A 19,966-nucleotide genomic window follows, 5' to 3' on the forward strand; every position below is an offset into this window, starting at 1 on the left:
TTTTTTGTAGTATTAATTACTATTATGTTTATATCCAGGCTATTCAAATAAATATGTATGTGTGAAACCTCACATACAAAGAATATCTACATAATAGAGTTTATACTGTGCACATATCATTTTGTATATTTTAACACACTGAAAGAAAAATGAATAGTTTCTTTTTATGGTATTCCATGGTATAGATATTTGTTTAGATATTAACCTGCATTGAAAGGTATCTGGGTTGTTTCTAGGTTTTGGTTATTACAAATAAAACTGCTTTGAATATTCTCACACAATTTTTGCATGAGCATAAGTTTTCATTTGTATGAGATAAATTCCCAGAAATACCTTGAAGACTGGAATGATAATATGTTTTGTTTTTAAGAAACCATTAAATTGTTACCCAAGTGATTGTATGATTTTACATTACTACCAGCATTGTATGAGTGATATAGCATCTCTGTATCCTTAACATCTGGTGTTACTACTTTTTACTTTAGTTATTCTGATAGGCATGTAGTAATACTTCATTACAGTTTTTTTTTTTGATGTTTATTCATTTTTGAGAGACAGAGACACTGAGTGTGAGTGGCAGGAGGGGCAGAGAGAAAGAGGGAAACAGAATCTGAAACAGGCTCCAGGCTTTGAGCTGTACCTCATGACCGTTTTAATAAGCAACTCCCTAATGGCCAGTGATATTGCTATCTTCTCTTGTGCTTATTTTCCATCTTTATATTCTTATTGGGCATATTTGTGTGAGCTTCTATCTGGGTTTTTTATTCTCTTCCAATGATCCATCTGTCTCCCCCTCTGCCAATACTAGGGCATCAGAAATACTGTAACTATATAATATGTCTTGAGATCATACAGATTGATTCCTCCTTCTTTTTGAAAGAAGAATAGCTTCTATTTTAGCTATTCTAGTCCTTTGCCTTTCTATATAATTTTTCAAATTATCTTTCCTCTATGAAAATCATGCTTAGATTTTCGTAGGATCTATATTAAACCTATATGTCTGTTTGGGAGAATTGCCATTTTTGTTTGTTGAGTGTTCTGATTCATAATCATGGTTGTGATGGTTGTGGTAGGCATTCTAATCTGTAGAATTTATATATGTTTCAGTTGTGAAGTTTCCATTTGGTTTCGCTTTGTGTCATCTATTTATCGATAGTTTCTTTCTTTTTTTTTGATAGTTTACTTTTTTGTGGAGACCATTTTCCATTTGTTTCAAGAATGCTACTAGTTGCTTGTTGAAGTTTCTTTATAATGGCTGCTTTAAAATCTTCATCAGATAATTCTAACATGTCTGTCATATAAGTGGTGTCTTTATTGTCTTTTTTCATTTCATTCAGTTTGATATCTTTCTGGTTCTTGGTACAGCAAGTGACTTTCCACTGAAACCTGGACATGTTGAGTGTTATAAGATTCTAGCTTTTATTTAAACCTTCTGTTTTAGTTGGCTTCTTCTGAAAACACTTTGTCAGGGAAAGGGGGTTACCACTCCTTTATTGCCAGATGGAGATGGAAGTCCAGGTGCCCTACTTGGACGCTGCTAACACACCTGGTGAATCCACATTATTGCTGGGTAGGGATGGTCATTTTGGTTCTCTACTGGTCCTCCACCAACCTCTCTAGCTGGGAAGGGCATGAGTGTTTCCTTACTGCTCTCCATGAGGCCTCCACTGATACATGGGAGTAGCAACCTCATAACTGCTGGGTGCTGGTGAAAGTACTGACTTCCCACTACTCCCTCTCTGTTACTACCCTGGTACTCTGATACTGCTCTGATACTACTGTCTGATACTACTCATTCCTGCTGGATGGGGGTGAAAGTCCAGACATCTTCACCATCTTTACCAGAGAGATGGCTCATTACTGCCTGATGGGGATGAAAGACTTAGCTCCCTTCTTAGCCTTTCTCTGCCACCACCCTGGCAGTGATTGGTGAGCATGTTAGCTGCCTCCTTAAGCTTAGTAAGGGTGGAGAAGTCTAGGCTTTTGGCCTTCATTGGCATGCATGGGCATAGAGATAGATGAATATATTTTTTCCTGTGACATCTGGCTAGAAGAGAGTGGTTATTGTCTAAGTCTTCTAAGTTTTCTGTGTAATTAACCTGACCTTTTCTTTAGATGGCAAGTTTTCATTGGGGTTGTTTTTATCTACGTCTGTTAATAGTTCAGATTGTTGGCATCTTTAGTTTCATATGTGAGGTATATGAAGCAAAAAGAAAACCCAGGATTTCAAGGTCCTTAGCTGGTCTTTCTACTTAATCTAGCTTTTAGAGTTTGTTTTTATATGTACCACCCAGTGTTTTCTTTCTTTTTATTATTTTTTTGATATTTATTTATTTTTGAGAGATAGAGCAAGCATGAGCGGGGGGAGGGGCAGAGAGAGAGGGAGACACAGAATCTGAAGCAGGCTCCAGGTTCTGAGCTGTCAGCTCAGGAACTGTGAGATCATGACCTAAGCCGAAGTCAGATGCTTAACCGACTGAGCCACCCAGGTGTTCCCTACCCAGTGTTTTCTTAGTAGGACTGATAAGAAAAGAGCCAGCTGGGGGCCCATCCTCCGGAAAGGCCCAGAACTTGGAAACCAGTGGCACTAGGGTTAACAGGGACCCTGGTTTTACAGGCACCTTCTGGAAGCCTCCTGGAGCTGTGGGAGCCACCTAGGACTCCTGGGGCTGCCTGGGGCTACTGGAGCTGGCTACAGCACAGATGGCCAGGGAGTCCTGTGTCTATGCTGGCCTTCTAGAAACCTGGAGCCAAGGAAGCCTGTGGTGCCAGGGAAGCCGCCTACTAGCTTCAAGAGCCTCTTGGGGCCCGGGAGCCAGTAGGCGCTGGGGTGAGCTGGTGGCCCGGATTCATGGGAGCTTGGTGCTTTGGAAGCCGCTGGGGCTATAGGAACCACCGTGGGCCACAGAAGCAAGCATGTACCAGAATTAGACGCAAGCTTGGGGTGGTTGGAGTCCATCCTACTCCGACTGGCGTGCCCAAGTTGGCAGCCCGAGTGAGCCTGGGTCCTGCAACCACAGGAGCTCCAGGAGCCACCCAAGGCTGGGGTAGTCAGCCTCGTGCCCAGACAGGTCAGCTCTGGAATCCGTCCTGAAGCTGGGTGCTCATTGTCCTTACCCAAAGGTAGTGTGTCCTGTGAGAGCTCCACTGCCTGGCCCTGGGGGAGCAGTGACAGGGGTAGTGTAAATTCCTCTTCCCTACCCTCCCGCCCAGTGAAACTTTCTTATTTCTGTCTTCCCCCACGGTCTGCAATCCCACATCTGGATTTTTGGCTACTGTGAAGATTTTCTCATGCTCAGGTCTTGGTTCAAACTGATGTTTCAGGGTGGACGACGAGCACTAGAAATTCCTATGTCGCTTCAACTGTTTGAGTCAAATTTAAAAATAAACTTCTAGTAGTGTTTGGTTAATCACCTTGGATTTATCAGTGACTTTGGAGGGGTCCATATATTTACTATATATAATATTTTCCATTTATGTTGATTTTGCAAATTGTTTTTTTTCTGCATTAATAGTTTTTAATACAGCCTTTGGCATTCTTTGTCAAGTATATACAAATACTTCATATTTTTGTTACCATTCTGAATTGTTGGCCATTTCTCTATTATAGTCTATGAATAATATCATTATATATATATATATATACATATATAGTAATTACATTATATATTGTGTAATGACATTATATAATTATATATACATATACATCTATACCAGCATACTATATTATATATAAATAAATATAATATATATTAAGTTATATCTAACATATTCATATATAATGTTAATGACATCATGATTGTATATACACATATGTCTATACTAGCATACTACATTATATATAAATATAATTTTTATATTTAATATAAGATATCTATAAATTATATATCTATATAATAGCTAATCTTTGTGGGGTAATTATCATTTTTCAATTGCTCTATTGTATGTATGTATGTGTATGTGTTTAGATGATTTAGGAATGTCTCTAATAAGAAAGATATCATAGGGGAGTCTGGGTGGCTCAGTCTATTAAGCATTATTGGACTCTTGATCTCGCTCAGGTCATGATTTCTCTGGTTGGTGAGAATGAGCCCCATGTTCCCCTCTGTGCTGACAGCCTGATGCCTGCTTGGGATTCTCTCTCTCTCTTTGTCTCTCTGCCCCTGTCACATGCTCTGACGCACGTGGGCTCTCTCTCTCTCAAAATAAATAAATAAACAAAAAAAAGATGCCATAGAATTTTCTTTTAAAAATTTTTTTTAATGGTTTTATTTATTTTTGAGACGAGAGAGACACAGTGGAAGCAGGGGAGGGGCCAAGAGAGAGGGAGACACAGAATCCAAAGCAGGCTCCAGGCTCTGAGGTGTCAGCACAGAGCCTTACACGGGGCTGGAACTCAGGGACTGTGAGATCATGACCTGAGCTGAAGTCTGACGCCCAACCAACTGAGCCAGCCAGACGCCCCTAGATGCCATAGAATTTTCTTTATAGTCCAATACAAGAGTCTTTTACTTTCAATAGGGGAATTTAATGTTTTTATACTTGTTAACATTCATGTTTTTTTTTTTTTACCAACTTATTTCATTTTTGAATTTTGATACTAGTCTGTGATCTTACATTTTGCCTGATTTCTTTTGTGTTATAATTCTGTTATATGGCCTTGGTTTACTATTATCTTCTGCAAAATTCTTGAAATGACTTTTTTTTTTATTCTATTGATGACTTTGGAATTCCTTTCAGAGATTCTCATATCTCTATTAAACTAAGTGCTTATCAAAAAAAAAGTAATTTAAAAAGATAACTTCAGTGCTTTTGGGGAGTTATGTTTTCAGGGCTCATATGTCTACTTGACTTTGTTAATTTCATATGAAGTGATAAATTATGCTATTTGAATTTTTTTTTTTTTTACATAGCAGACTCTAATTAGTTTTGTAACCAAACTTAAGCTATAATTAGCGTACATGTAATGACTAGTTTTAATACTGCCAATTAATAGTCAACAAGTTCATTAAAAAGTATACACAGTTGATGTGTTTTCTAAGATCACACAAATATGAGAATGGCTGTCTTATGGTTGTGTGCACAATGCTTTGAAATCACAAACTTATTTTCAGAGCTTTGTAGCTATTCTGTTTTCTCTTATACTTTGGTGTTGCAGAAGAACAAATAATATTGCTTAGATTTTTGTTCCTTTATGGGTAACTTAATATTATCCTTCCTGGATTTTTATAGATTCTTTCATTTTGTTTGATAAATTTTCCATGAAAACGTCAAAATGATATATCTAGAGTCCTATTTATTGATGTTAATAATATAGTTTTTGATGATTACAGAAAACCACTTTATGTATTTTGCAGAAAATATGATAATATAGAAAAGCATAATGAAAAAAATTAAAATCCTCTATAATTTCAAGACCGAGAGAAAATTTGATCAGTGTGTTTTGTGATTTATTTAGGTGTATAGTTATACTATAGCTATAACAAAAACTGCTCGATACTGTTATCCAGCTCGTATTCGATCTTTTTACACGTCATACAATGGATTGAGAACCTTTTAGTATAGTTATGGTTTTAATAAGTATTGAATGCGTATAATATCCCCTCATGCAGATATATAATTAGCGCTTAATAATTTTATTCTTCAAGTCCAACTAAGTGTCAATGACCAAAGATGAACCTGAGTCTTTTTTCATACTTCTGTATCTATTCTGAGAATGGAAATAGAAATACTAGGTTAAAGGGAACATTTTAAAATATGTGTACATATAAATGAGTTTCCTCCCCATTGTCAGACACAATATGGCATACTAGTATACTACGGTATCCATCTTCGGGAGTGCTTCTTTCAAAATTAACTTTGTCTGACGACATGGCTTATTATTAACTTTTGGTAGTATAATAGGACAGTGCTCCCCTTCCTTCCCTTCTAAGATTTTCTTGATCTTTTGTGTAATCTAAAAAAGCCCATGTACTAGGTAACTTTGTTTAATAAATTTGTTGGCTATTCACTGACAGTTTTAAAAACCAACTATACTTGTGGTACAATTATAGTTTAAATTTGGTTTCAAAACTTCATGATTTTTTCCCCATCCTTTAAAAATCGAAAGATTTCTCTATTATTTTTTCTCTCACTTCTAAGAAAATATTTCCACTTTTATTTATCGGTAACTTTATATTTTCTTTTTAAAGTTTAATCTTATTTTCAGGGCGCCTAGGTGGCTCAGTTGGTTGAGCATCCAACTTTGGCTCAGGTTATGATCTCACAGTTTGCAGCTTAGAGCCTGGAGCCTGGGTCAGATTCTGTGTCTCCCGTTGTCTTTGTCCCTCCCCTGCTGCTCTCTGTCTCTCTCTGTTTCTCAAAACTAAATAAAGAAAAGTTAAGAAAAATTTAAATTTTAATATTATTTTCATCAGTATCTACCTGCTCTTCACAGACACCATTGTAGTTTTAATTCAATGATCATCTCACTTACTCATATAATATTTCCTAAACTTACAAATCTCTTTTCTTGTTTAAATTTTATAGATATGATTTTTTATGGAATTTTGTTTAAATTAGTCATATGTTTAACTTCATATTCTCCAGGAGCAAATCCATTTCAGATCATGGCATTTCCCATTTTCTTTGAATCTTGATAAAGTTGTTTGATTAATGGAAAGATCTATGTTTTACTATCATCCATGTATGTATACACAGAGGTAGACAACTCCTGTTCTGTATTTGGTTATATAGCATGTATCTAAGTTGAATAGCAGTTTTCATTACTTAGTGACATGTCTGACCAAAATTTATCTATAAGAATCTCCAGGGAGGGAAGCAAAAATATTGAAACTTGTTGGTAAAATTCTAGTTCACTGGGAACAATGGACAAGAAGAACTAAATACATACATAGCCAGGAATGCCTTAGAGACACTTTTTTTTTTTTTTAACTGAAAAACAGCTTTGTGAACTCACAGGAACATGATATTTGACTTCTGTTATATATCCTGAGGCTTTTTTTCTTTGTTGAGGCTTTTCTTTGCTTTTTATAGTTAATGATATCAAATGTAAACTTCAGGTATATTGCTATGACTGACCTCAACTGTCATGACTTTCAACATTAGGAGGAAGTCTTTGAACTCTGATATTCTTCTTTAACCAGTCAGAAGAAATGAACTTAGACTTCTTACCTCCATCCATCATCCTTTTAGTTGGGACTGGTAGGGACAGTTTTAAAAGATCTCCTCTATCTTTATTTTTGTTCTTTTTTGATGGGAGAGGAAGACAGGGTCAGATGGATCAAGAGAGGTATAAGACAGGTTCTCAATGCTTCTATCAAACCTTGTCATTGAAACTGTTACACTAATAACACTTACCTTTTGTTTTCCTTTAAAAAAATTTCTTTTAAAGGTTTATTTTTGACAGAGAGAGAGAGAGAGCACGCGCGAGAGCAGGAGAAGGCCAGAAGCCCGATGTGGGGCTCAAACTCACGAACCATGAGATCATGACCTGAGCCAAATCAAAAGTCGGGATGCTTAACCAGCTGAGCCACACAAGCACCCTGTTTTCCATTTTGATGCAAGTTGTCAATCTTTTTTTTTCAATTATTTATTTTTTTGGGAGTGGCAAGTGAAGGATTATAACTATTGTGTTCATTCTAACATCTTGTCTAAAATGTCTGCAGATGTTTATTCAATTAACTTTTTTCTCAATTTAGTAAAATTAAAAAAATAACACTAAGTGTTAATCAAATTTGATTTAATCCAATCTTGTAGTTATTTATGAGTTCTCATATTTTCTATGGTAATAATATTTAACAAGTATTATTATTATATTTTGGGGTATAAACTAGAGAAGGATGTATGTCTTATGGTTTTGTACTTTGTCACTCAAGAAATAAGAGGTTTTATTTGGGTTGAAACAATTTTCTCAGTTTGTTCCTTGCATGTTCTAATTATATTTTACTGTTATAAGATCTAGGAATTGTAGGTATTCTCCATATCTCATGCCCTTCTTTGCTTCTCTCTCATTTTTAAAATTCTGCTAGTACAAAAAATGACTTGGAATTTTTGAGATTTCTCATGCCTGGAACAGTTCAAAAATTAATCCATTTGGAGTATGGATAACCTTGTTATAGAACACCCTAATCAATTGATATAAAGTAATACCTTCTCTGAAGTTAAGAAAAATAGTTAGGAGAAAACATTAAGCTTGATCAAAACTAATTGTGCTCTAATAGCTTTCTTTCCTGACAGTTATTCAAGTGACCTCCAAAATAAAATGTGAATGCTATGCTAAGTGGACAGCAAGAATATTTATTATTCTTGACTTTAAAACTTTCTGTAATCTATGAAAAACCTAATGTAATAGTTACCAATGACAACCACACCTTCAGAGACTTAATCTGAAGACCTCACGTCCTTTTTGAAAATGCAATTTTTGTTCATCATAAATAAATTTAGGGGCACCTGGGTGGTTCAATTGGTTAAGCATCCAGCTGTTGATTTGGGCTCTGGTTATGATCTCACGGGTCATGAAGTCAAGCACCATGTCAGGCTCTGCACCGACAGGGTGGAGCCTGCTTGGGATTCTGTCTCTCCATCTGCCCCTCCACTGTTCATGCTCTTTCTCTCTCTCTCTTTATATATACATATACATATACATATACATATATATATATATATATATATGAAAAATAAATATGAAAACAAACATAGATGCATTAAATAACTAAATCTGGGCTTTTTCCCCACTCATAATTCAGGCTTATAGATTGGTAGTAGCCCTAAAAATAGGCTTATGGCTCTACTGTTTTGGCTTCCAATGATTGAAACATGGATAGGTGACCGTTTTCAAGGGACACTCCCTTGTGGAGAGTGTTAGGTTCCTGAAAACTCTCACAGTTTCTTGTCCCAGTACAAATGCCATATGGGTAGACATGGTTGGAGTCAAACATTCACTCCTATTTTTCTTCCTAAGGTAAAACAATAAGAAAACTCATATGAAAAGAATTTTAATGATGTTTTACGTAACATGAATTTTAATAAAATGTACATTGCAAATAATATATCTTTGATATCTTTGTGACTTGTATTTCTGATGACCATATATCATTCATGATGCCAGAGAGGAAAATTATTAAGGGAAAAACAGTAGGATGTAGATATAATTGAGAAATATAACCATTCTGCCCAATTTTTTTTCCTGCAGTACACACATACTTACCTTTGAAGGAGTGTCACGATTTTATTCTGAAGGTTTATATGAATCTATGTGGATATATTAACTAAACCAAGATGTCTCAAACACTGTGCCATGAAATATTAATTCTGTAAGACAGATGATCAGCAAAAAGCAATTTTTATAGGAAATTCAAGTTTGTAAAACACAGGACTCAATCTAGTGCAGTAGTTGTTACATTGCAGCAAATCTTAGAGGCTTTAACCTGCTAATGCATGTTTTTAGTCAATAAGAAGACATGGGTGTAGTATTTTCTAAAATTGTTCTAACATGATATATGGCATCTTACTGGAGAAAAAATATTTGAGCTCGAATGGGTTTTCCTTTTTAAAGAGTGGATTTATGCCACATGGTCTATTGAAGAGTATTTTATGCATCATTATACCTTTGGAACAAGGAATTTCACGTATGTTTTGTGTAAAGTTTTAGATTTAGATTTTTCTTAGTGACTTTTAGATAAAGTCCATGAGTATACTAGAATACAAACATCAGGGCAAATGCCAGTTTGTTTTGTACAGAGATATAATTGCACCTAGAACTATAGGTGGCACAGAGTATATAATTAGTATATTTTAGTGCAAGAAATAGTAAGTTTTTGTCATTACTTTTCGAGGAAGACTCTGATTTCATTTTGGTCAAAACATCAGCTTTCTAGTCTGCTAATTCCATACATATCTCTGCCATGCTGACCTAAAAGTTTGGCATCTCGGCTACACTGTTTCTGCCACTCCTGACTCTCAGTGCAACCAGAGGTGGGTGACCATTTTTAACACTGTGGGCTGTGTAAGAATTACCTTTGTCAAAAGTGGAAATAGTATGTTCTTCTACCCACTCATAATGTCATTAGCAGAATCTCTTACTAAATCACTTCATGCCTAATATAAGATGACCCAGGTAGCACCTCAGTTGGCACTAGCCCTGGCCTAGAGAGTTGGCACAAATGGTTGAAAATATCACCAAAGTCGGAAGAATAGAAGCAAGTGAGCACAAGGCTAATCATTACCTTCAGAGAGTCAGTAAGACAATAAAACAATCAAAATTATCACATTTCCCACATATTTGATTTTCCCCTCTGGACAAACCATAGTTGTAGACAGAGATATGTCTTTATTCTTTCTCTCTCTTTTAATGCTTGCATATCAGTATGTAAAATGCAATTTTAGTGTTATCATCCTCACCACATTTATGGATTTCTAACTACATACTTTTAAAAAGGAATGTGTTTATATGCATATATATATGTATATACACACACCTTACATATATGTATATGTACATTATATACATACATGTGTGAGTATGTGTCATATAGTATATTATATATCTCACTTCTGTATTCCTAGAACCCAGCACAATGCTTGGTACTTAGTGAAAAACATAAGTATGAGTAGAAATTTCTATGTTTTTCAATTTTCTCCAAGATAAGTTACACATTCTTTATTGTTTTCTTAGATAAAATAAAATCTAATTTCAATCACACACACACAACCCCCCCTCCATCATATGCATGAATGGAATAGTTACCTCATTGAGATAAATTTCTACAGTATTTGAAGTTGGAGAATTTCAACTGAATGTTTCCTTGGCTGTTTTAATGAACATTGTTAGAAATACGTGTCCGTAAATATTCATAGGAAGGAGTAATATGAATATTTATAAGCAGTAGGGAATTTTCTGAATTGGAGGACATTTATTTCTTGGGATTCCAGTATTAACAATAGAAACTACTATATTTCTCTTACCACTTTTATCTTCTTAATGGCTTTCTATAAAATTTTCAAGAACCTCTGGGCAAAATACATCGGAAGAAGCCAACTTTATTTGCATTTGATTTCATTTAAATGAAATATTTGAAATGCTTTTTCCTATGAATATCACAGTACAATACAATGAAATGAAATTAATGTATTTACATAAACCATTTTTGTTCTCAAATACAGTTGACCCTTCAATGACATGGGTTTGAACTTCATGGATTTACTAACACATGAATTTCTTAGGATAACTACAGTACTGTAAAGGTATTTTCCTTATGAGGTTTTGAATGACACCTTCTTTTCTCTAACTTTATAAAGTATGTGTTCATTATGTTATCTGTAAGGCTTTGAGTCAACAGTGGGCTTTTAGTAGTTAAGGTTTAGGAGAGTCAAAAAGGTCTATTTGGATTTTTGACTGTGCCCATACCCTTGTGTTGTTCAAGGGTCAACTATATTTTAAACGTTGAAAATTTAAAAATGAACAAAAACTGGTGTTACTGTTCAAATGAATAGTAAACTTTCAATAGAAATTAATTGCTGAAACTCTGGAAAACAGTATGGAGGTTCCTCAAAAAGCTAAAAATAGAACTACCCTATGACCCAGCAATTGCACTACTAGGTAGTTATCCAAGGGATATAGGTGTGCTGTTTCGAAGGGACACATGAACCCCCATGTTTATAGCGGCACTATCAAAAATAGCCAAAGAACATAAAGAGCCCAAATGTCCATCGATGGATAAAGAAGATGTGGTATCTATCTATCTATCTATCTATACACAATGGAGTATTACTCGGCAATCAAAAAGAATGAAATCTTGCCATTTGCAACTATGTGGATGGAACTGGAGGGTATTATGCTAAGTGAAATTAGTCAGTCAGAGAAAGACAAAAATCATATGACTTCACTCATATGAGGACTTTAAGAGACAAAACAGATGAACATAAGGGAAGGGAAACAAAAATAATATAAAAATAGAGAGGGGAACAAAACATAAGAGACTCATAAATATGGAGAACAAACAGAGGGTTACTGGAGGGGGTGTGGGAGGGGGGATGGGCTAAATGGGTAAGGGGCACTAAAGAATTTACTCCTGAAATCATTGTTGCACTATATGCTAATTTGCATGTAAATTTTTAAAAAATAAAATTAAAAATAATAAAAATAATTAAAAATAATAAAAAATAAATTAATTACTGAATGCCTTCAAAGATTAATTTCATTTGAATTCTTGGAGGATACATAAACATCCAAATTTGAAATCATGGAGTTATTCTCATAGCTCCAAAACTAATAAGTAAAAGCATAAACATATAAGAATTTTCTTATTTGTAATATCATGGAACATATACCATTTTTAAAAGTCATTTTAAATTATGAAGTAGAAAATCCAGGTATTGGAATTTGTGCCATAACAAGAAAAACATAACTTTTATTTGGGGTTGAGTATGGCTGATTTAATCTTTATTTTCAAAACCAATGGCCCAAGAAATTGGTAGTTAGGAGACATCATCTTTTGATGTTTCTCCAATTGATCTTATCTATAGTTCATTAATTCTTCATTTAATAACAATAATAAGGACAATGATAAGTAACATCTATGGAATACTTACCATGCATCAGGCACTTGGCAAAGCATGTTTCGAAAGTAGACTTTTTATTTTTCACATTTTATAGATGAGAAAAATGAAGACTTGAAATATTTGAACAGCTTGCCTAAGAGATCTCAGCAAATTGGTGTCTTGAGTTGGGATTCAAGCCCCTGCTTTAGAGTTGGCCTGAGTCCAAAGGTCTGTTCTCTTCAATTCTGCCCTGTAATGTGTCCAGATGGTACTTCTGAGAAAAAAATCTTGTCAATGAAGACCAAAAACAGAAAGTAGAAGGACAGATTTCTACATGAAAGCTAGATGCAATGAATGAAAATATTTGCACTTACACAAATGCTCACTCAACATACATTATTCATACTTTGTCCACAGTTATTGCAAGATTGGCGTGGCATAAAATCCAACACCATGAAAACCATTTGATTCAAGCATGCTGAGTACCAGATCATGGAAAAGGTGTAACAGAATAAACAGTGAAATATTTCCAGGAAAATCAATGAAAAAACTTAACATTATTGGCTGATATTACGTCACAAATCAACATTTGGTATATCTGAGTACATTGGTTTTATTCATTTTCTATTGCTGCAGTAGTAGATATTGAGCATACAAAAGGAGAAAATTCTGTTCCCTCAATTACAAAACACAATAAAAAATTATTTAAAATGTTTGAAAGCCTGAAAATTGGACCCATGTTTTATCAAAATAATATAAAACAGAAACAATAGAGTAGGTTAATTTTCATATAAATGATTTTTTTTCAAACTGTGGGGTCTAACTTGCTTTCCACTGAGTTGCTTTTACCCAAAATTTATTAGCAATATTTTGTACCACAAATGTGTGGGCTACTACATGTGATGTAGTATCTCAGTGTACTCAGTGATGTAAATATCTCAGTGATTTCTCAGGAAGTGAGACTTTACTGAAGTATTACTTGATAAGGTATTTCTTATAGAGTTATGGCTTTACTTATATATTACATTTTCTTTTGCAGATATATATCAGAGGTATAAAGTTTGTCCCCATCTTTCATTTTACTATAATCTAAAATATCTCTTTATTCATTTTAGAGCTGCTGAACATTTCTTTTTACCTTCACTAGCCTCATTTTATGCCAATAATTTATTATATTATATCTTGACTCTAATATTTCTGGGAAATTCTCAATGTGTTTCCTGGAAAATTGCACAGAATAAATTATTGATGATTTTAGATGATTATTGTGAGTGTCCATGAACCAAAGAGACTTACTGGAGTTTATAATTTAGACATAACATTAGTAACATGATGTTGATGCAAAATATGGGCCTCATTTCAGAAAACATGTGTCTTTAGAAAAGTAAAATAAGCGTAGTGTGTGTGTATATGTATATATAGAACAAACGTATACATATACTAAAACAAGGTGATAACCCTGCAAGTATGATAACTTCGTTCTTCGCCTCATGATTTGTCTACATAAGGAGTCCAAAGTGATCAGGTGACAAATGAAAGTTCATGTTTAGTGGGAATCTTACTGCATCTACTCCTCTGGAAAGCAGGATGTCTAGACCCACAAGTTTTACAATTGTGAGGACGGAAGTATAAATTCTTTAGGTGTCTCTGGGAGTAATGGGGAGCAGAGACACTAACTTTCACACCAGGTGCATGTGATCTAATTATTGGTGACAGCGAAGCATATAATGTCAGATGGTTGAGCTACATACCAGATCCTAGGACTTTAACTTCATAGTAAGTCCTATAGATGACTTACTCTAGCTCCTTAGCTACACCTTCAAGAGGCTATTCCAATGCTTCATCAGGCTGCCATCTTCTTGGCAATGTGGTATATGCTAAGAACAGTGGATCCATAATCATGTTCCCATTGCCACACTTGCTTGGCCATAAAATTGCCATAAAATTAGTCCATGGTGGTATTATTTGGGATCCCATGTCGATAAGTCACACACACTCTATGAGCCCATGGATAATGATGCTGACTGAAGTGCTGTAGACAGGAAAAGTGAGCCATACCCAGAATACCTGTCAGTTGTGGTCAGAAAGAATTGTTACCTTTTACAGAGTGAAAAAGTATTATCTATACTATTTTTCACAAGCAGTTGTCTATTTTCTGTGATAACAAGAATTCTAGGATGCCCCCAAATATCTCCCCTTAATCCCTAGAGTTGTTCACAATGATGAGATATCAAGCCTGTGATGATATGACATTGGATGGGAAAAGACATTTTGCAGAGGTAGTTAAGTTGCTACATCTTAAGTATCTATCTGTAGTTAACATACATGGATGTCAGTTACCTGCCTCAATCAGTTGGCTTTGAGTTAATCATAAAAGAACTTATGTAGGTAGACCTAACTGAATCATATAAGCCCTTTAAAAGCAGAGAGTTTTCTCTGGCAGGTTGCAGCAAGGGGGATGGTGGTCAGAGAAACTTGAAATAGGGGGACTCAACACAGTTTTTAGCTGGCTTTCTAGATGGAAAAGGCAGTGTTTGAGGCTCTGAGAGGCCCCTCTACTGGTTGATAGCCACTCTTGATCGACAGCCATTCAAGAAAAGACTATGCTTCTGCAACTAAAAATTGAGTTCTGCTAACAATTTGCATGAGTTTAGTTGTGGATCTTCCCTAGAGCATCCAGATGAGAGCTGAGCCTGGCTGATACCTTGATCTTGACCTTGTGAGACCCTATATAGGATCTCACACTTCTGACTTGCAGAATGGTGAGCTAATAAATGCATATTTTTGTTTGTTTTTGTTTTTAAGCCACTGAATTTGTGGTAATTTCTTATGCAGCAACAGAATAGTAACACCTTCTCCTTTGAATCATGGTACCACGTTTGACAGCTCAGTGTTTTCCTTTTCTCCTCATTGTTCAGACATTCAGAAGAACCATTAACTAGAAACATTTTGGCAAGAGGGAGCACATGCTGTTGGGACCAGGAAAAGCTTCCATGACTGCTACTTTCACAGGCTATTGGGCAATCACATCAGTTGTCAATGTCAGAGATTTGTTCATGTCTATGAATTAGTTATGTTTTCCAACTGGCTGTTTGTTGTTTCTTTTGCAGTTGTTTTATCATTGGTACTAGGTGAGGTTAAAGGTAACCATCTTCAGTTCAAGATGTCAAAGGATAGACCATACTGGTAGAAATTACTAATGACACACATACTATGAAACATTTACATGTATTTCCTTCCACTAGCTAAGCAACCAGTGAGCTAATGAGAGTGAGATGGGCAAGAAGGACATTGTTATGTTAAAATTGGTGTTAAAGCCTATCACTACCTCAGCTGCTTGGACTCCCCTGCTGGAATGTCAGTGACCTCTGCTAGAACTTTATTTTTATCCTTGTTCTGCTTAAGGAGATTAGAGTTTCCTTTTAGTATGTGCATCCCAGTCTACAGAAACTAAATTCAGCATAATCCATGAAACTTAAGGTGACTGATGTCATATGCTCAATGTTTATTCATAGTTTGGGTAGTTGAGCTTTTGTGCCAAATTCTTTCCTGGGGGATTGGAGGTTACACAGCTTGGAGTATTAGCAGACATCTCTATTAGTGCTTCTACAGGCTTTGTCTCAAACACAAAATCTGGTTTATATTCCTTTGTGTTACAGGCTGAATGTGTTTCCCCCATAATTCATATGTTGAAGTCCTAACACCCAATAAGATGATATTTGGAGGTGAGGTAATTCGTAATTGATGAGGTTAAATGAGGTGATGAGAATAGTGGCCTCATGATAGGATTAGTGTCCTTATGAGAAGAGAAAGAGACACAAGAGTGTCCCCCAGCCTCTTCCCAAGGACATTGACTGAGAAATGGCCATGTAAATGCAAAGTGAGAAGTCAGCTGTCTACAAGCCAGGAAGCAGGCCCTCTCCATAAACAGAATCTGCCAACAGCTTCATCTTAGACTTCGCAGTCTCCAGAACTGAGAGAAATAATTGTCCGTTGTTTTTACCACTGAGTCTATGGTATGTTGTTATAGCAGTCTGTGGTGGTTAATTATATGTGTCTACTTGATGCACCATGGAGTGCCTAGATTAAACATTGTTTCTGGCTGAGTCTGAAAAGATTCTGGATGAGATTACATTTGAATTGGTGAACTCAGTAAAATAGACTGCCTTCCCCAATCCATTGAGGGCCTGAACAGAAAGGTGGAGGAAGGAAGAATTGCCTCCTGTTTCTTCCTGCTTGCCTATATGAGCTGGAACATGGGTCTTCTGCCTTTTGACTGGGATTTACATCATTGGCTCCCTGGGTTCTCAGGCCTTCTAACAGGGACTGAGCTGTTATTATTTCTTTCATAAATAATAAAAATAATAAAATAATAAAAATAAATAATTTATTTTCTCAAAATAAGTTTTAAATAGATACACTTATAAAATTTCTTAATGACAAGATTTTTATATTTTAAAAAAGGAGAGGTGAAAATACTGTCAAATTCTGTCAAAACAAATTCACTTCAGGCGCAGGTGAAACCTCATCATTTACAAATTCTTAAACGGATCACACACATGACAGCAGTGGATGCTCACTGATAAACATTACTGTCTAACATATCAATTCTTACATTTTATGCCTACTTCCACAGTTCTGTCAGCATTCATTTTACCTGGGACCATCTTCCTTCCAAACCTTGATGAAAATCAGTTCATTCGCCACTGCCTAGGGGTCCAGTTATACCCTCCCTTCAGACTGCTTCTCTCTGTCTGCAAAATGACTGACCAGATCCACTGCCAAAAGCCCTGCCCACTGGTCAGTTTCTCTACACTTTATCTCCCAGGATAGCTTTGGATGGGTCTCTAGGATATCAGCATTCTATCTTTGACTTGCTCCAACATACTGTGTCAACAATCTGTGAGCAAGGCCCAGGAATTTTTTCTCATAGCTCTTCATAGGGACCACCCATGAGGCCCTAGGTATGAGCTGAGAGAGAGACATTGGTGCAGTAGCAATAGATAATATGAGAATTGAAACCACCATTTATGCAGCTTACTTTTGTCCCCTGGTCTTCCTGGGTCAATTCTGAATATATCATATCCAGTGAAATAATCTTCTGAGGCTGCCCAATTCTTTGACTTAGTGGCACTGGCAAAATTAAGCTTCTGATAAGATTGATTGCTCAGTCACTTGATGTATATTGTTTAGTATCAAATCAGACCCTCTATCTAAACCTCCCAAAGATCTGGGTATTCCTAGATCTGGGTATTTCCCCAGTACAGAGTTAGTCCTCTTGGGCCATACATCTCTTTGGTAAGGACTAAGAAAGAAATATATATGTCTGTTTTATTAAAGCTCTTTCCTCAAGTATCTACAACACTTCCAAATAAAAGAGGAAGTATGAATACTCCCAGTCTTGTTTAAGAGGTCAGAATAGAAGAACATGGTGGCGTAGGAGGACCCTGGGCTCACCGCGTCCTGCTGATCACTTAGATTCCACCCATACCTGCCTAAATCACCCAGAAAACCACCAGAAGACTAGCAGAACAGATTCTCCAGAGCCAAGCATAGAGGAGAGACCCACGGAAGAGGGTAGGAAGGGTGGGAAAGCGGTGTGCGCTACAGACTGGTGGGAGGGAGCCTGCCGGTGAGGCAGAGCCCCCGAGTCTGGCTGGCAAAAGCGGAGAGGCCGGACTGAGTGTGTTCAGACAGCAAGCGGGACTTAACATCTGGAAGGTTATAAACTTACAGCTCTGCTTGGAGAGCAGGAGGGCTGGGGGACAATGGGAGGGAGAGTTGTTGAGCCCCGGATGACAGAGATCAGCTTGGTGGGGAACAAAGTCTCTCACCAGCACCATCTCCCTCCCCCATCCCCCAGCCAAAATCCCAAAGGGAACCAGTTCCTGCCACGGAACTGGCTTGCACCTTGAAAATACCCAACGCTGTGCTTCTGTGGATCCATCCCTCTGGTGGTGGGTCTGACTCCCACCCGTGCTGCAGAGCCCCTCCTGAAGCGGATCTCCGAAGGAAAAGCGAGCTGAGCCTGCCCCTCCTGCCCCTGTGCACCTTGCTGATCTACCCCAGCTAATACGCCAGATCCCCAGCACCACAAGCCTGGCAGTGCACAAGTAGCCCAGATGGGCCACGCCTCCCCACAGTGAATCCCGCCCCTAGGAGAGGGGAAGAGAAGGTACACACCAGTCTGACAGTGGCCCCAGCGGTGGGCTGGGGGCAGACATCAGGTCTGACTGCGGGCCCCGCCCACCAATGCAAGTTATTCAAGACAGCACAGGGGAAGTGCCCCACAGTCCTGCACCACTCTAGGGACTATCCAAAATGACAAAACAGAAGAATTCCCCTCAAAAGAATCTCCAAGAAATAACGACAGCTAACGAACTGATCAAAAACGATTTAAACTATATAACAGAAAGCGAATTTAGAATAATAGTCACAAAATTAATTGCTGGGCTTGAAAACAGTATACAGGACAGCAGAGAATCTATTGCTACAGAGATCAAGGGACCAAAAAACAGCCAGGAGGAGCTAAAAAATGCTATAAATAAGCTGCAAAATACAATGGAGACGACCACAGCTCAGATTGAAGAGGCAGAGGAGAGAATAGATGAACTTGACGATAAAATTATGGAAAAAGAGGAAGCTGAGAAAAAGAGAGATAAAAAAATCAGGAATATGAGGGGAAAATTAGAAAACTAAGTGATGCACTAAAGAGAAATAATCTACACATAATTGGTATTCCAGAGGAAGAACAGAGAGGGAACGTTGCTGAAGGTGTACTTGAAGAAATCATAGCTGAGAACTTCCGTGATTTGGGGAAGGAAAAAGGCATTGAAATCCAAGAGGCACAGAGAACTCCCTTCAGACGTAACTTGAATCGATCTTCTGCCTGACATATCATAGTGAAACTGGCAAGATACAAGGATAAAGAGAAAATTCTGAAAGCAGCTAGGGATAAACGTGGTCTAACATATAGAGGGAGACCAATAAGACTCATGATGGATCTCTCTACTGAAACTTGGCAGGCCAGAAAGGAATGGCAGGAAATCTTCAATGTGATGAACAGAAAAAATATGCAGTCAAGAATCCTTTGTCCAGCAAATCTATCATTTAGAATACAAGGAGAGATAAAGGTCTTCCCAAACAAACAAAAACTGAAGGAATTCATCACCACTAACCAGCCCTACAAGAGATCCTAAGGGGAATCCTGTGAGACAAAGTACCAGAGACATCGCTACAAGCATGAAACCTACAGACATCACAATGACTCTAAACTCATATCTTTCTATAATAACACTGAGTGTAAATGGACTAAATGCACCAACCAAAAGACATAGGGTATCAGAATGGATAAAAAAACAAGACCTATCGATTTGCTGTCTACAAGAGACTCATTTTAGACCTGAGGACACCTTCAGATTGAAAG

Source organism: Lynx canadensis, chromosome B1 (assembly GCF_007474595.2).
Source record: "Lynx canadensis isolate LIC74 chromosome B1, mLynCan4.pri.v2, whole genome shotgun sequence".
Classification (NCBI taxonomy): domain Eukaryota; kingdom Metazoa; phylum Chordata; class Mammalia; order Carnivora; family Felidae; genus Lynx; species Lynx canadensis.